The 13818-nt window shown below is 42.6% G+C and overlaps 1 protein-coding gene and 1 long non-coding RNA gene across 4 annotated transcripts in view; one reads left to right on the plus strand and one right to left on the minus strand.

Moving 5' to 3' along the window:
* LOC6539310 (scavenger receptor class B member 1) overlaps positions 1-13818 on the plus strand; it is a 286125-nt gene that overhangs the window by 81082 nt on the left and 191225 nt on the right. The window lies entirely within an intron of this gene.
* Positions 1-13818, minus strand: part of LOC120321025 — a 120775-nt gene that overhangs the window by 1202 nt on the left and 105755 nt on the right. The gene's annotated exons all lie outside the window — the stretch shown is intronic.

A 13818-nucleotide genomic window follows, 5' to 3' on the forward strand; every position in this document is an offset into this window, starting at 1 on the left:
ATCTTCAAATCGATGTCATCTACACTAACTTGAGTAAAGCATTTGACTCTGTTAATTAATAATTTTGGTTAGGAATCTTGATTTATTAGGTTTCACTGTTGATCTTCTAAATTAGATTATAAGTGCAGGACGCAACGGGTATTGTATCTGTCTGGTATTCTCGGACTCACATCTGGCGTTCAACAAGGGAGTCTCCTTCGTACGTTCCTTTATATATATTTATTATGACAAAACAACAACAACAAAATGGCGGAAATATGACCGATTCAGTAACGGTGACAAATTCTGCGGGCGTCAGTATACCGGTTAAACTTTTCATCTTAAACAAATGAGATGTTATAATGAGAAAGCTTTAATGAAGTGCGTAGTAGAGGGATTTTGATGATTTCAAAAATTAGACACGTATAATCATGAGTTCCTGAAAAGTGTGATTTTTACCCGTTTTTTTTTATATAATTACACTTAAAAAACTATAAATTATGTTTTTTTTAAATATCGCTCTATCACGCACTTGAATAAAATTCGCCCATACCGTTGAGAGAACAGTATTTGTGACCCCCAAGGGTCAATATGAATTTCTAGCAATGTCGTTTGGAGTAAAGAACGCGTCATCTGTTTTTCAATATGCCATACTCCAAACCTTGGGGAATTTAGGTAATACCTATCCAGTGGTCTACATAGATGATGTTTTAATTTTTTCAAATTCTATAGAAGATGCTCAGCGTTTATTGTTGCTAGGGTTTTCGTCCAATGTAAAAAATTTTTGATTTCTGCGAAGAGGGCGAATAGTCGGAACTATAGAGCTTAAAACTCTTTTAATAAAATTGATCAGATGTAAACAATAAAAGCCGAAAGCAAACGCTTAAAATGTTACTAAAGTGATGGTCTATGTAACGAACCACGATGAGCTGATGGTCTTCCCTGCTTATATACCCGCAGCCATTTTAGTCCGGCTCTATTTCTATTTCCGCCTCTATTTCAGCACATGGGTACTCAGAAATATCTGTATAAATTAAAAGTGTATAAAAGTAGTAATAGTTATAAATTAAACTGCAATAATATTTGCATGTTTAAATTCTATATTTAGCTTTCTTAACCATATTTATTCTTATAATAATTGAACACTTGTGCGATTCTTAATTCCATAGTCTAGTACGATTTCATTTTTTTTTATTTACTGTGTAGGATTCGCAATAATATTTGGTAATTCAAAAAAGACTTTTTTCAGTTTCATTGTATATATATTCGCATAGAGCATTTTATAGTAATATTGTATATTTAACTTCATTATGGTTTACGAATTTATGGTTTTTAATTCAAAACAACAAAATGAGCATATATGCAAATTTCGATAATACGTTTGTTTTGAACTGCCAGACAGGTAATAAATTGGTTATTCTTGGCTCACCTGGTAAAATCCACTGATGAAAGCGCTTCCATAGGTCGGTGGTGATGATGACGGGTTGCCGAAAAATAATCGGACACATCACCTTATTGGCTTATCTACTTTCTCGTATGCGAAATAATTTGGCTACAAATTTTAATGTTCACTGATGGTTACACTTCTTGCAGTTGGTTGACTCTGTTCTATTCATTCATGACTCATTTATATATCTACGTTACGCCTATGTTTCTTATGTTTTCTACTTAGTTTAGATAACAATTCATGTTTACAGCTCTTAGCGATATTATTTTACTATACCAGCTTTACACCTGTGGCAACATCTGTCTAGGCGGCAGACTTCTTTGAGTTCAACGTGTGGGTATGGGTTAGATAATTGAGCTGAACACTTTCTTCTGATAGTTAAATCGCATTGCGTAAAAACTTGCAAAGCTTTAGCTCAACGGAATGGGATCTAATCGGAGTCATATCACGGTTTTACAAAATCTCTTTGCGATAATTGTATATTAAACGTATTCGCAAAAACTTACCAAAACTAACGTCGGGCGCCATGTCGGTGACATGGATATTCCGATTAGAGTTGGGAAGTACTATGCCATCTTCCGCCCTGTGCTTTCCCTTGTTTGAAGCTCGGGGTCTAAAGATCTCCTTAATGGCTGGAATCGATCTGCTGACCAGAATCGGCAAGTGGTCTGTTGCTATCAGAAACTACGGATGGCACTGAGACTTTTACACGTTCTAACCTCGTAATTAATTGACACCAGCAATGACATGCGGCTGCTCTCGTCGAGCTCGGATTATAGAAGGAAATAACCTCTTTTTAAACCGCTGTTTATCCATGCGGTATCTCTCTAAAGATGGACTACGGATCGTTTTATAGCGTTAACGCAAATGCAGTACCGGATACTGCTTCTACATGCCGCTAGGTGACGCTGTCTGCCCCCGCGAATGTATAAGTTAACAATTAACAATGTATTGCTTCGTAGCAACTAAGTAGCTTTGTATAAACAATGCTGACGCGCCAGAATTGGGTTCAGCGCTCCGCGCAAAGAACGCCTGGCAGCGGAAAGCTGACACTTCCTGTCGGGAGTGTTGCTTCACGCTGCAAGAAATGCTGAGTCGGCTTGCCGACTTGTGGTGGCGCGATGCATTGCTCGAGGGTAAACTTAGTTTTCAATATTGTCTTCTACTCAGTTCAAATCTTGTGTCGAAATAAACCACAGCTTGCTCCGGCTTACTGCCGTTAAACACAATTGTTCTTATTTACAATCAAATCGCTATCGCCACAAGGATAGTGATAATAACTAAGGGGGCGAAGTCAAGCCCTCCAACATAATCTCCGTAAACAGTGTCTAAGACGAACCTCAGCTAAAGAAGGAAGATCTCTGGACCCACCGGAAATTACATAATTGGCGCCCAACCAACAATCTGAACCCACCAATCTAATTTAACACACTTTGTCAGGCGACAAACAGGGTAGTTAAGTTAGAGGACCATGTAAGTTTTACAAGTGACTTCATTGAAGCAATCAAGAAATTTACTAGTGAAAAAAGTTGTGTATCTGGCCACGTAATAGTTGTGCGTTGTGGATTTAATCGCAAAGCATTGCATATTTTCGGCAGAGTAAATTTTTGTTGCATACCTTATTAAAAAATAAGTGTTGCATACCTTTTAGAGGAACCAAAATTTTTTTATTTGCATACCCAATTTTAATAAAATACATTGCATACCCTCTTTTAGTAAAAAATATTGCATACTTTGACGAAACAAATTTTCGTTGCATACCCAATAAAAGATTATTATATTGCATACCTTTTCCTGTCATACATAATAAGCCGATCGTTTGTGCTCGGCGAAAATACATATTTGTGTTGTGTCAACCAACCAATGAGTTGGGCAGGTACTTATAGAGACATAAAGGTTGAATACGATAGTGAGGACGGTTGGGAGGAGGAACAAGCAAGCCCGATAGTAGATCAGCCGTTAGTTAGCCCCCCTATAAACAGCACCATGGACCCAGCTCAGATCCAAGCATTTATCGACAATGCCGTCAGACAGGCATTGGCACAACAACAGACCCAGTTTCAATCACAAATAAACACCTTAGCTGCGCGGGTACAGAGTTTGCAGGTGGAAGCACCGCAAATCATCACGTACGAGAAGGTTACTGTGAATCCTGAGGTTAGGTGTGACTTACCATTAGACATAATCAAGTCTGTGCCAGAGTTCTCTGGCACCCAAGACGAGTATGTGGCCTGGAGACAGGCGGCCGTATACGCTTATGACCTATTCAAGCCTTATAATGGCAGTAGCGCGCATTACCAAGCTGTAGTTATCTTACGAAACAAAATTAGAGGCGCAGCTGGGGCCTTGCTCGTGTCTCACAACACTGTACTGAATTTCGATGCCATTTTGGCCAGGTTAGACTGCACGTATTCAGATAAGACATCCCTACGCCTACTGAGGCAGGGATTGGAGACGGTCAGGCAAGGGGACCTGCCATTGATGCAGTACTATGACGAAGTCGAGAAGAAGTTGACGCTCGTCACCAATAAGATTGTGATGACACACGAACAAGAGGGCGCTGACTTGCTCAACGCGGAGGTTAGAGCCGATGCCCTCCATGCTTTCACCTCGGGCCTCAAAAAGTCCCTTAGAGCTGTGGTTTTCCCGGCTCAACCTAAAGACTTGCCATCTGCCCTGGCTCTGGCCAGAGAAGCAGAAGCAAGCATTGAAAGGAGCATGTTCGCAACTTCCTACGCCAAGGCCGTAGAGGAACGTGCGCAGACATCTGGAAACGGCAAGGGCCGCTTCCAGGGTAGACAGGGAAAAGACAACAAAGAGGAACAAGGCCAGGACAGAAACCCACACTTTGTCAGACGACAAAAGGGTAATGGTAATGGTCAGACCAACAATGACAACCAGGCGCAAGCACCTCAACCTATGGAGGTCGACTCGTGCTCCAATTTCAGGCAGCGCACTGAATATAATATGAATAAACCCAATGAGTCCAATGCCTCTAAGAGGAGAAATTCTTCGGACCGTTTCACAGGGCCGAGACGTCAACGCCTGAACAACATTGTCCAAGAGACCCCCAAAACCAATGACTCGAAGACAAAAGACCCCAAGCAGGAGTATGAGAAGGCAGCAAAGGCTGCCGTTGAGGAAATTGATAGTGACAATGAGTACGCTCCAAGCGATGACTCATTGCATTTTTTAGGGGGCGCTCCCGGTTGCCGTTCATCGAACGACGGTTGGCTGGGAGGACTTTAAAGATGTTAATTGACACCGGCGCGGCAAAAAATTACATTAAGCCCGTAAAGGAGCTAAAAAATGTAAGGCCGGTCGCCAGTCCGTTCTCGGTGAGCTCTATACATGGCTCCACCGAAATCAAACAAAAGTGCTTTATGAAGGTCTTCAAGCACAACGCTCCATTCTTCCTATTGAATTCCATTAACTCGTTCGACGCTATTATAGGCTTAGACCTGTTAACACAGGCCGGAGTCAAGTTGAACCTAGCTGAGGAGTCTTTAGAGTATCAGGGCATTTGTGAAAAACTTCATTTTTTCAGCTGCCCTAGTGTGAACTTCACGGATGTGAATGACATTGTGGTGCCTACCTCCATTAAAAAGGAGTTCAAGGACACAATTCTGAGAAGGAAAAAGGCCTTCTCTACTTCACACGAAGCTCTTCCTTTCAACACCGCTGTCACTGCCACAATTCGGACAGTAGACAACGAACCGGTGTACTCGAGAGCCTACCCAAACCTCATGGGTGTTTCTGACTTCGTGAATAACGAAGTCAAACAATTGCTAAAAGATGGCATTATCAGGCCATCAAGGTCTCCATATAACAGCCCGACGTGGGTTGTTGACAAAAAGGGCACTGACGCGTTCGGTAACCCGAACAAGAGGTTGGTAATAGACTTCAGGAAGCTCAATGAGCGCACTATCCCGGACCGTTACCCTATGCCTAGCATTCCCATGATTCTAGCGAATCTGGGAAAGGCAAAATTCTTTACTACCCTTGATCTTAAATCAGGGTATCACCAAATTTACCTCGCGGAACATGACCGTGAGAAGACGTCGTTCTCGGTAAACGGCGGCAAATACGAGTTTTGTCGTCTACCGTTCGGCTTGAGGAATGCAAGCAGCATTTTTCAAAGAGCCTTAGACGATGTACTAAGAGAACAAATTGGGAAAATATGTTACGTCTATGTAGATGACGTAATAATTTTCTCAGAAAATGAGGCCGACCATGTCCGCCACATCGATACGGTGTTAAAATGCCTAATCGATGCCAACATGAGAGTAAGCCAGGAGAAAACTAAATTCTTTAAAGAGAGTGTAGAATACCTCGGCTTTATTGTCAGTAAGGACGGAACTAAATCCGATCCGGAGAAGGTGAAGGCCATTCAGGAGTACCCTGAACCAGATAGCGTTTACAAGGTTAGGTCCTTCCTTGGTTTAGCCAGCTACTACAGAGTCTTCATCAAAGACTTTGCTGCCATAGCCCGACCGATCACAGATATCCTAAAAGGGGAAAATGGTTCGGTGAGCAAACACATGTCTAAAAAAATTCCTGTTGAGTTTAATGAAACTCAACGCAACGCGTTCCAAAGGCTGCGAAACATACTAGCATCCGAGGATGTTATACTCAAATACCCCGACTTTAAAAAGCCTTTTGACCTTACTACAGATGCTTCGGCAAGTGGTATCGGTGCAGTCCTATCCCAGGAGGGCAGGCCAATCACCATGATATCGCGTACCCTTAAACAGCCCGAGCAGAACTACGCCACAAACGAAAGGGAATTGCTGGCGATTGTATGGGCCCTAGGTAAGTTGCAGAACTTCCTGTATGGCTCTAGGGAAATTAATATATTTATCGACCATCAACCCCTCACTTTCGCTGTTGCCGACAGGAACACGAATGCCAAGATAAAGAGGTGGAAATCTTACATAGACCAGCACAATGCCAAGGTTTTCTACAAACCTGGCAAAGAAAATTTCGTGGCAGACGCCCTCTCTAGGCAGAATTTGAATGCCTTACAAAACGAACCCCAATCAGACGCTGCGACCATTCACAGTGAGCTCTCCCTGACCTACACGGTCGAGACCACGGACAAACCGTTAAATTGCTTCAGGAACCAGATCATTCTGGAGGCAGCACGTTTTCCGCTCAAACGGAACCTGGTGCTCTTTCGAAGCAAATCTCGCCACTTGATCAGCTTTACTGATAAAAGTTGGCTATTAAAAACACTTAAGGAGGTGGTAAATCCTGACGTCGTGAACGCTATTCACTGCGACTTGCCCACTCTGGCAAACTTCCAACACGACCTCATTTCCCACTTTCCAGCCACCCAATTTCGTCACTGTAAGAATGTCGTGTTAGACATAACCGACAAAAACGAACAGATCGAAATCGTCACTGCTGAGCACAACCGTGCTCACAGAGCCGCACAGGAAAACATTAAACAAGTCCTTCGGGATTATTACTTTCCTAAAATGGGCAGTTTAGCTAAAGAAGTAGTAGCTAATTGTAGGGTTTGCACCCAAGCAAAGTATGACAGGCACCCGAAAAAGCAAGAGCTTGGGGAAACGCCCATACCCAGCTATACAGGTGAGATGGTGCATATTGACATATTCTCAACCGACAGGAAGCTATTCCTGACGTGTGTTGACAAATTTTCTAAATTTGCAATAGTGCAACCAGTGGTGTCTAGAACAATAGTGGACATCACAGCACCCCTGTTGCAGATCATTAACCTGTTCCCCAATATCAAAACGGTCTATTGTGACAATGAGCCCGCATTCAACTCGGAAACTGTCACCTCAATGCTCAAGAACAGCTTCGGCATTGACATAGTAAATGCGCCCCCACTCCACAGCTCGTCCAATGGCCAAGTTGAACGGTTCCACAGCACATTGGCAGAAATCGCCAGGTGCCTGAAGTTGGACAAAAAAACGAATGACACAGTAGAACTAATCTTGAGGGCAACGATAGAATATAACAAAACCGTGCACTCAGTTACTCGTGAGAGACCAATTGAGGTGGTTCACCCAGGGGCCCACGAGCGCTGCCTAGAAATCAAGGCAAGATTAGTAAAGGCTCAGCAAGACAGCATCGGAAGATGCAACCCATCCCGGCAAAACCGCGTGTTTGAGGTGGGAGAACACGTGTTTGTAAAAAACAACAAGAGGTTAGGAAATAAGCTAACTCCACTATGCACCGAGCAAAAAGTGCAGGCAGACCTGGGAACGTCTGTTCTTATTAAGGGGAGGGTGGTCCACAAGGACAACCTCAAGTAGGCATCCCCTCTACAGTTAGGTAGTAAGTTATGTTAAGGAAAACCCGAGCACTGTAGTATCACCTTGTCTTTAATTTCCAGGTTCACCCTCATGATGTTCATGTCCTTGGTAGTAGCGAATGCTCGGATCACCGACTTTTCGCATGCCAACTACATTCCTGTGTTAGATGGGGATGTGCTGGTGTTTGAACAGCGGGACCTCTTGAAACATTCGAGTAACCTTTCCGAGTACGCTAGTATGATAGATGAAACGCAGAAACTGTCTGAGTCCTTTCCCCATTCACATATGCGTAAGTTGCTAGAGGTCGATACTGACCATCTTAGAACCTTGTTGTCCGTTCTCAAAGTCCACCATAGGATCGCTAGGAGTCTAGATTTCTTAGGTACAGCCTTAAAGGTGGTGGCGGGCACTCCCGATGCCACGGACCTCTTAAAGATTAAGGTCACAGAGGCCCAACTAGTAGAGTCTAATTCCAGGCAGATAGCTATAAACTCCGAAACCCAGAAACAGATAAATAAGTTAACTGACACCATCAATAAGGTGATCACTGCCCGTAAAGGCGACTTGGTTGACACTCCGCACTTATATGAAGCACTACTGGCAAGAAATAGGATGCTGTCTACGGAAATTCAAAATTTAATTCTCACTATTACTTTGGCCAAATCAAACATTATAAATCCCACAATTCTTGATCATGCCGACTTGAAGTCTCTTGTAGAACAGGATACCCCAATTGTCAGCTTAATAGAAGCATCTAAGATCAGAGTCCTCCAGTCCGAGAATAGCATTCATATTTTAATTGCCTACCCTAGAGTCAAGTTCAGTTGCAAGAAAGTCGCCGTCTACCCTGTATCTCACCAACACACCATCTTGCGCCTCGACGAGGACACTCTGGCCGAATGCGAACATGACACCTTTGCGGTCACCGGATGCACAGATACCACACACTACACGTTCTGCGAGCGGTCTCGGCGCGAAACTTGCGTGCGCTCACTCCATGCTGGAAACGCTGCTCAATGCCACACTCAACCCAGCCACTTGCGAGAAGTAAACCCCGTAGATGACGGCGTTGTGATTATCAACGAAGCCGCGGCTCACGTTAGCACTGATGGCAGCCCCGAAACACTGATAGAGGGAACCTACCTGGTAACCTTCGAGCGAACGGCAACCATCAACGGCTCAGAATTCGTAAATCTACGGAAAACACTAAGCAAGCAGCCAGGCATTGTGCGTTCACCACTACTTAGCATCGTTGGCCACGACCCTGTGCTCAGCATCCCTCTGCTACACCGGATGAGTAACGACAACCTACATTCCATCCAAAACCTTATGGGTGATATGGAATCTGAAGGCTCGCCTAAACTCTGGTTCGTGGCTGGTGTGGTCCTAAACTTCGGCTTGATTGGCTCTCTCGCCCTTTATCTGGCATTAAGGAGAAGACGAGCCTCCAGGGAGATACAGCGCACCATCGACACTTTCAATATGACCGAGGACGGCCATAAACTTGAGGGGGGAGTAGTTAACAATTAACAATGTATTGCTTCGTAGCAACTAAGTAGCTTTGTATAAACAATGCTGACGCGCCAGAATTGGGTTCAGCGCTCCGCGCAAAGAACGCCTGGCAGCGGAAAGCTGACACTTCCTGTCGGGAGTGTTGCTTCACGCTGCAAGAAATGCTGAGTCGGCTTGCCGACTTGTGGTGGCGCGATGCATTGCTCGAGGGTAAACTTAGTTTTCAATATTGTCTTCTACTCAGTTCAAATCTTGTGTCGAAATAAACCACAGCTTGCTCCGGCTTACTGCCGTTAAACACAATTGTTCTTATTTACAATCAAATCGCTATCGCCACAAGGCTAGTGATAATAACTAAGGGGGCGAAGTCAAGCCCTCCAACATAATCTCCGTAAACAGTGTCTAAGACGAACCTCAGCTAAAGAAGGAAGATCTCTGGACCCACCGGAAATTACATAATTTATAGACGTTAACTTGTGGGTAATACGATGCTCCCTTAGCAGCTTCTGAAACAGCTCTGCCTTAAACTGGGATCCATTATCCGACACTATAGTTTCAGGAACTCCGCTTTAATGAAATTACTCTTTTTTTAGATATTTTACTATAACAGACGACTCAATTTTTTTAACAGCCTTTAAAAAAACAAACTTTGAGCACTAGCACTATAAATATTTAGATGTTACCACTGCGCGATCGAGGTTATGGGCTAAAAAAGTCCATATATATACGTTGAAAGAACCTTTGCGACTCTAGCGCTAGTCCCAAAGGAGGTCTTAAAGGGCTATTTGGTGGACTTACAAATATCGCAACTGCCTATATATGATTTAACGTCACCAACCAAACCAGGCCAGTAATAGTACCGTCGAATCGGTTCCAGTGTCTTGTGCAAATTAATAAAGTTGGGGTGCCGCTGGTGAAGATCCAACGCTGCGGGCACTGTCACGATGAGCTTTTTGTCGCCTCACAATAGTGGGGATTGTGATCCAATCAATCAATTGTAGATTTACGAGGCTTCTGGCCTAGGGACTCAGATAGTTGAAAAAAATAATAGATATAACGGCAGATGGCCGGAGTTGTTATATTGTGAACTTGTGTTCTTTATTTTTTGAATATCTAAAACGAACTAAACTTAAATGCTAACAAAAAATGAGCTTCGCAGCGGCCTCTGCCAACATGCAGAGCTAGCCAGCTGCGCTCGAGCTTCCGGCCAGACGCTGTGTCAGCAATTTGAGCAGAGCTGGTCATCGTACGATCGGTCTCTCCCATCGCCCGGTAAACTTAGTTAACTACTCCCCCCTCAGAATTAAGGCTTCCCTTGGCCGACCCTATTTGGGCTATCACCTTCTTTAATTGGGCCGCTGATTTTCTGACCCTCGTGGCTCCCTGGTAAGTTAGGCCGATGCAGATAAAAGCGCAGCAAATTGCTCCCACAATAAGCGATATCTTACTTACTCGGGAATCGTCAACTTGAATCCTTGAACTTTTTGATCTGTTCCACGTTACGTTCACTCAAGCGGTGAAGGTAAGGAAGGGTTAAGATTACATGCTTCTTCTTGATGTTCAAGATGATGAATGTTATAAGGTGCGTGCCTTCAAGGTGGATGGTCGTTCCGTTGTCCACACGCACGAGTGCTGGTCTGTCGTTAATGACGATTTTCCCCTCGTCGAGGTAAGTGATTGGATGTAGGTCGCTCTGCTGTGTATCACAATGCGCCATGACTCCGGCGTGGAGTTCTTGAGTAAGCTCGTACTGTAGACAGCTGGCGGAACGTGACTCCTGGTGTTTTGAAGCAGTTCTTGATTGTCCATGATTGTATCATGGTGCGCCACAGGAAGGATGGTGATTTTGTTGCTGGCTATTTTTACCCTAGGGAATTTAATTACAAAGTGCAAAATGTTGGGAGATCGCAAGACTTTTACGGACGCAACGGACCAAATATCCCAGATGGTGGTATCGGTGGGCTACTCTACCCAAACACTCTCCAAATCTGCATGATCCAAAATATTTGGACTAACTACGTTGATTTTAGCAAGTGTAATGGTAAGCATATGATTCTGTAATTCCATGACAATGATTCCATTGCGAGTATAAATGCCTTGAATCGAATTGCGTGTTTTTAGAAATTTAGAATTTCATTGATACGGATATTGTTCTCAGAAGCTTACCCATGTGGGACTGGGGAAACAAGTCGACCAGATTGGCCGAGTGTCTAACATAGGCGAATTCCTCCCAGACCAAGACTCTTCCGTCAACGACGGGAATGTAATTTGCTTGGGAATAATCAGTGATATGGACCGATGACACGGCCAGAAGCCAGAGTAGAAGCGAGAGTAAGAAGCTGTAATATTTGTGTTTCAATTAATATGCGTTCAGACCAAGACCCACCACCAATTGTAGTAAAAACAAGAGAGAACAATATAGTCGATTTCCCCGACTATTTGATACCCGCTACTCAGCTGGTAGAAATGCAAAGAAGAAATATCCACACTGACTGGGCGTAGCAAAAAGCTTTTCTGCAAACCGACAGAAATTTACAAGACTAATGCAAGAATGAAAAATTATTAAAGCCTTTTTCGAAAGTGTGGGCGTCGCAGCTTTGGGCGGTTTGTGGGCGTTAGAGTGGGCGATTTTGGCAAATCGATAGAAACATGAATCGACAAACTTGCGCTGCGTCTATGCCTCTGGAGTCTGAGTGCTTAATCTCAACTTTCTAGCTTTAGTTGTTCCTGAGATCTCAGCGTTCATACGGACGGACAGACAAACGGACAGGCAGACGGACGGACAGACGGACGGACAGACGGACATGGCCAGATCGACTCGGCTATTGATCCTGATCAAGAATATATATACTTTATATGGTCGGAAACGCTTCCATCTGCCTGTTACATACTTTTCAACGAATCTAGTATACCCCTTTACTCTACGAGTAACTGGAATAAAAACGAATAATACTAAAGAATGTAGTGAAAAGTAATAAAAACTTATGCCAGTTGGCTACGAATAATAAAAAAAATAATGAAACTTATGCCAAGTGGCTATAAATAATAAAAGGGTAAAAAAGCTCCGAGGGAACCGCAACTGGGTTCTGCTCGGGTTATTTGAGCTTGTCTTTGTGGACCACCCCCCAATCTCTCTTGCTCAGTCTGATCTGGCGTTGCCTTATTATTTATTAATCATGAATTGAGCGTGCTGCGACGGCATACGAAAAGATATCGGATATCAGATAGAGAAATTACGTCATCGGAGATCCGCCCAACCTACGATCACCATCTTCGAGTCTCACTCGGGTGATCCCTTCTGATACCCCTTACGACTACTGATTTCGATAGTATACATTTTAATAATAATAATTAAGTGTAACAGCATAATACATTTTCCTTCCTAATATCGCAAACCTCTGCAAGCGTACAAAATGGGTTGGATTAGGCAATGCCTAAGAGTAGGATTTAGATCACCAATAATAAGCCAAATATAAAGCAAAAGATACAAATAATAATTAATTGAATAGTGCATGCTAAATAAGGATTACAGTAACGGTATCATTACGTTTTAATTATAAATATAATTAAATAATCGCAATACTCATATGTAAAAAAAATATAATTTTATTTTACTGAATGATTACAATATTTTTAGTTGAGAAGAACACCGACCGATTATAATTAGGTCTCAAACTGAACTCTGATAATTACTCTGATTTGATTGACGTTCAAGCCTCGGTTTCGAGCTTTTCTAATATGGACTTTAGACTTTAGGGTTCTGATCAAATGAAGAGAGAAAGCTTTGGAGTTGCTGACTTTAATAGTCTTCGCATTTCTCTTGGATTCAAGTGCATTCGCTCTTGGATACAAGTGCTCTTAGATTCTTATAATTTTGTTTATTGAAATCTAATACTTCTGTTTTCGGGATTGCGAGTCCGAGCTTTGAACGTGGGAACGCAACGATGATGCGAGGGCTTAAGCATAGATTGTTTAAATTAGACAACGGATGTTTAGTCTACCAGTGGGTGACTTATCAGGTATCTGGTATCTGTTGGGTACATCCAGAGTTGTGTTGGGTGTGTGGGTGTGTTTGGGTGTACATGTTGTATGTGTATTAGTGTGTAGGCATGTGCTTAAGTCTTAGGGACTTATGGATATGTCACTCCCCCAATCATTGAATTTGGCCTGTCCTCAGGTCGTTAAATTTGGATATATCATAACATTGTTTTCTGGTTGAATATTTTCCTTGACATTAGTTTCAAGGTGCGGATGTTCTTCTTTTTGTTTACAATATTTGACAATAATTTTCTTAGGTATATTTTGAAACTTATATGCTAAATACAGAGTCAAACTAATTATCATGATGACAAAAGTTGTAATGCATATAATTTGGAAAAAGTTGTAGTGTTTTACATGCAATTTTATCATTTCTTTTGTTTCTAAGTGATTTATTGGTTCTAAGCGTGTAACATTGTTGGTGATATAAATCGTTTGTGTAAAATCTGCTACATTATTAGAAATTAGGAATTCATCTATTTGCATGGTACAATTTTTAATTTTAATGATGTTGTTTCCTGATATTAATATTTTGTTGTTGATACAATCTTGGTTGAC

This window comes from Drosophila yakuba, chromosome 2R (genome assembly GCF_016746365.2).
Source record: "Drosophila yakuba strain Tai18E2 chromosome 2R, Prin_Dyak_Tai18E2_2.1, whole genome shotgun sequence".
Lineage (NCBI taxonomy): Eukaryota > Metazoa > Arthropoda > Insecta > Diptera > Drosophilidae > Drosophila > Drosophila yakuba.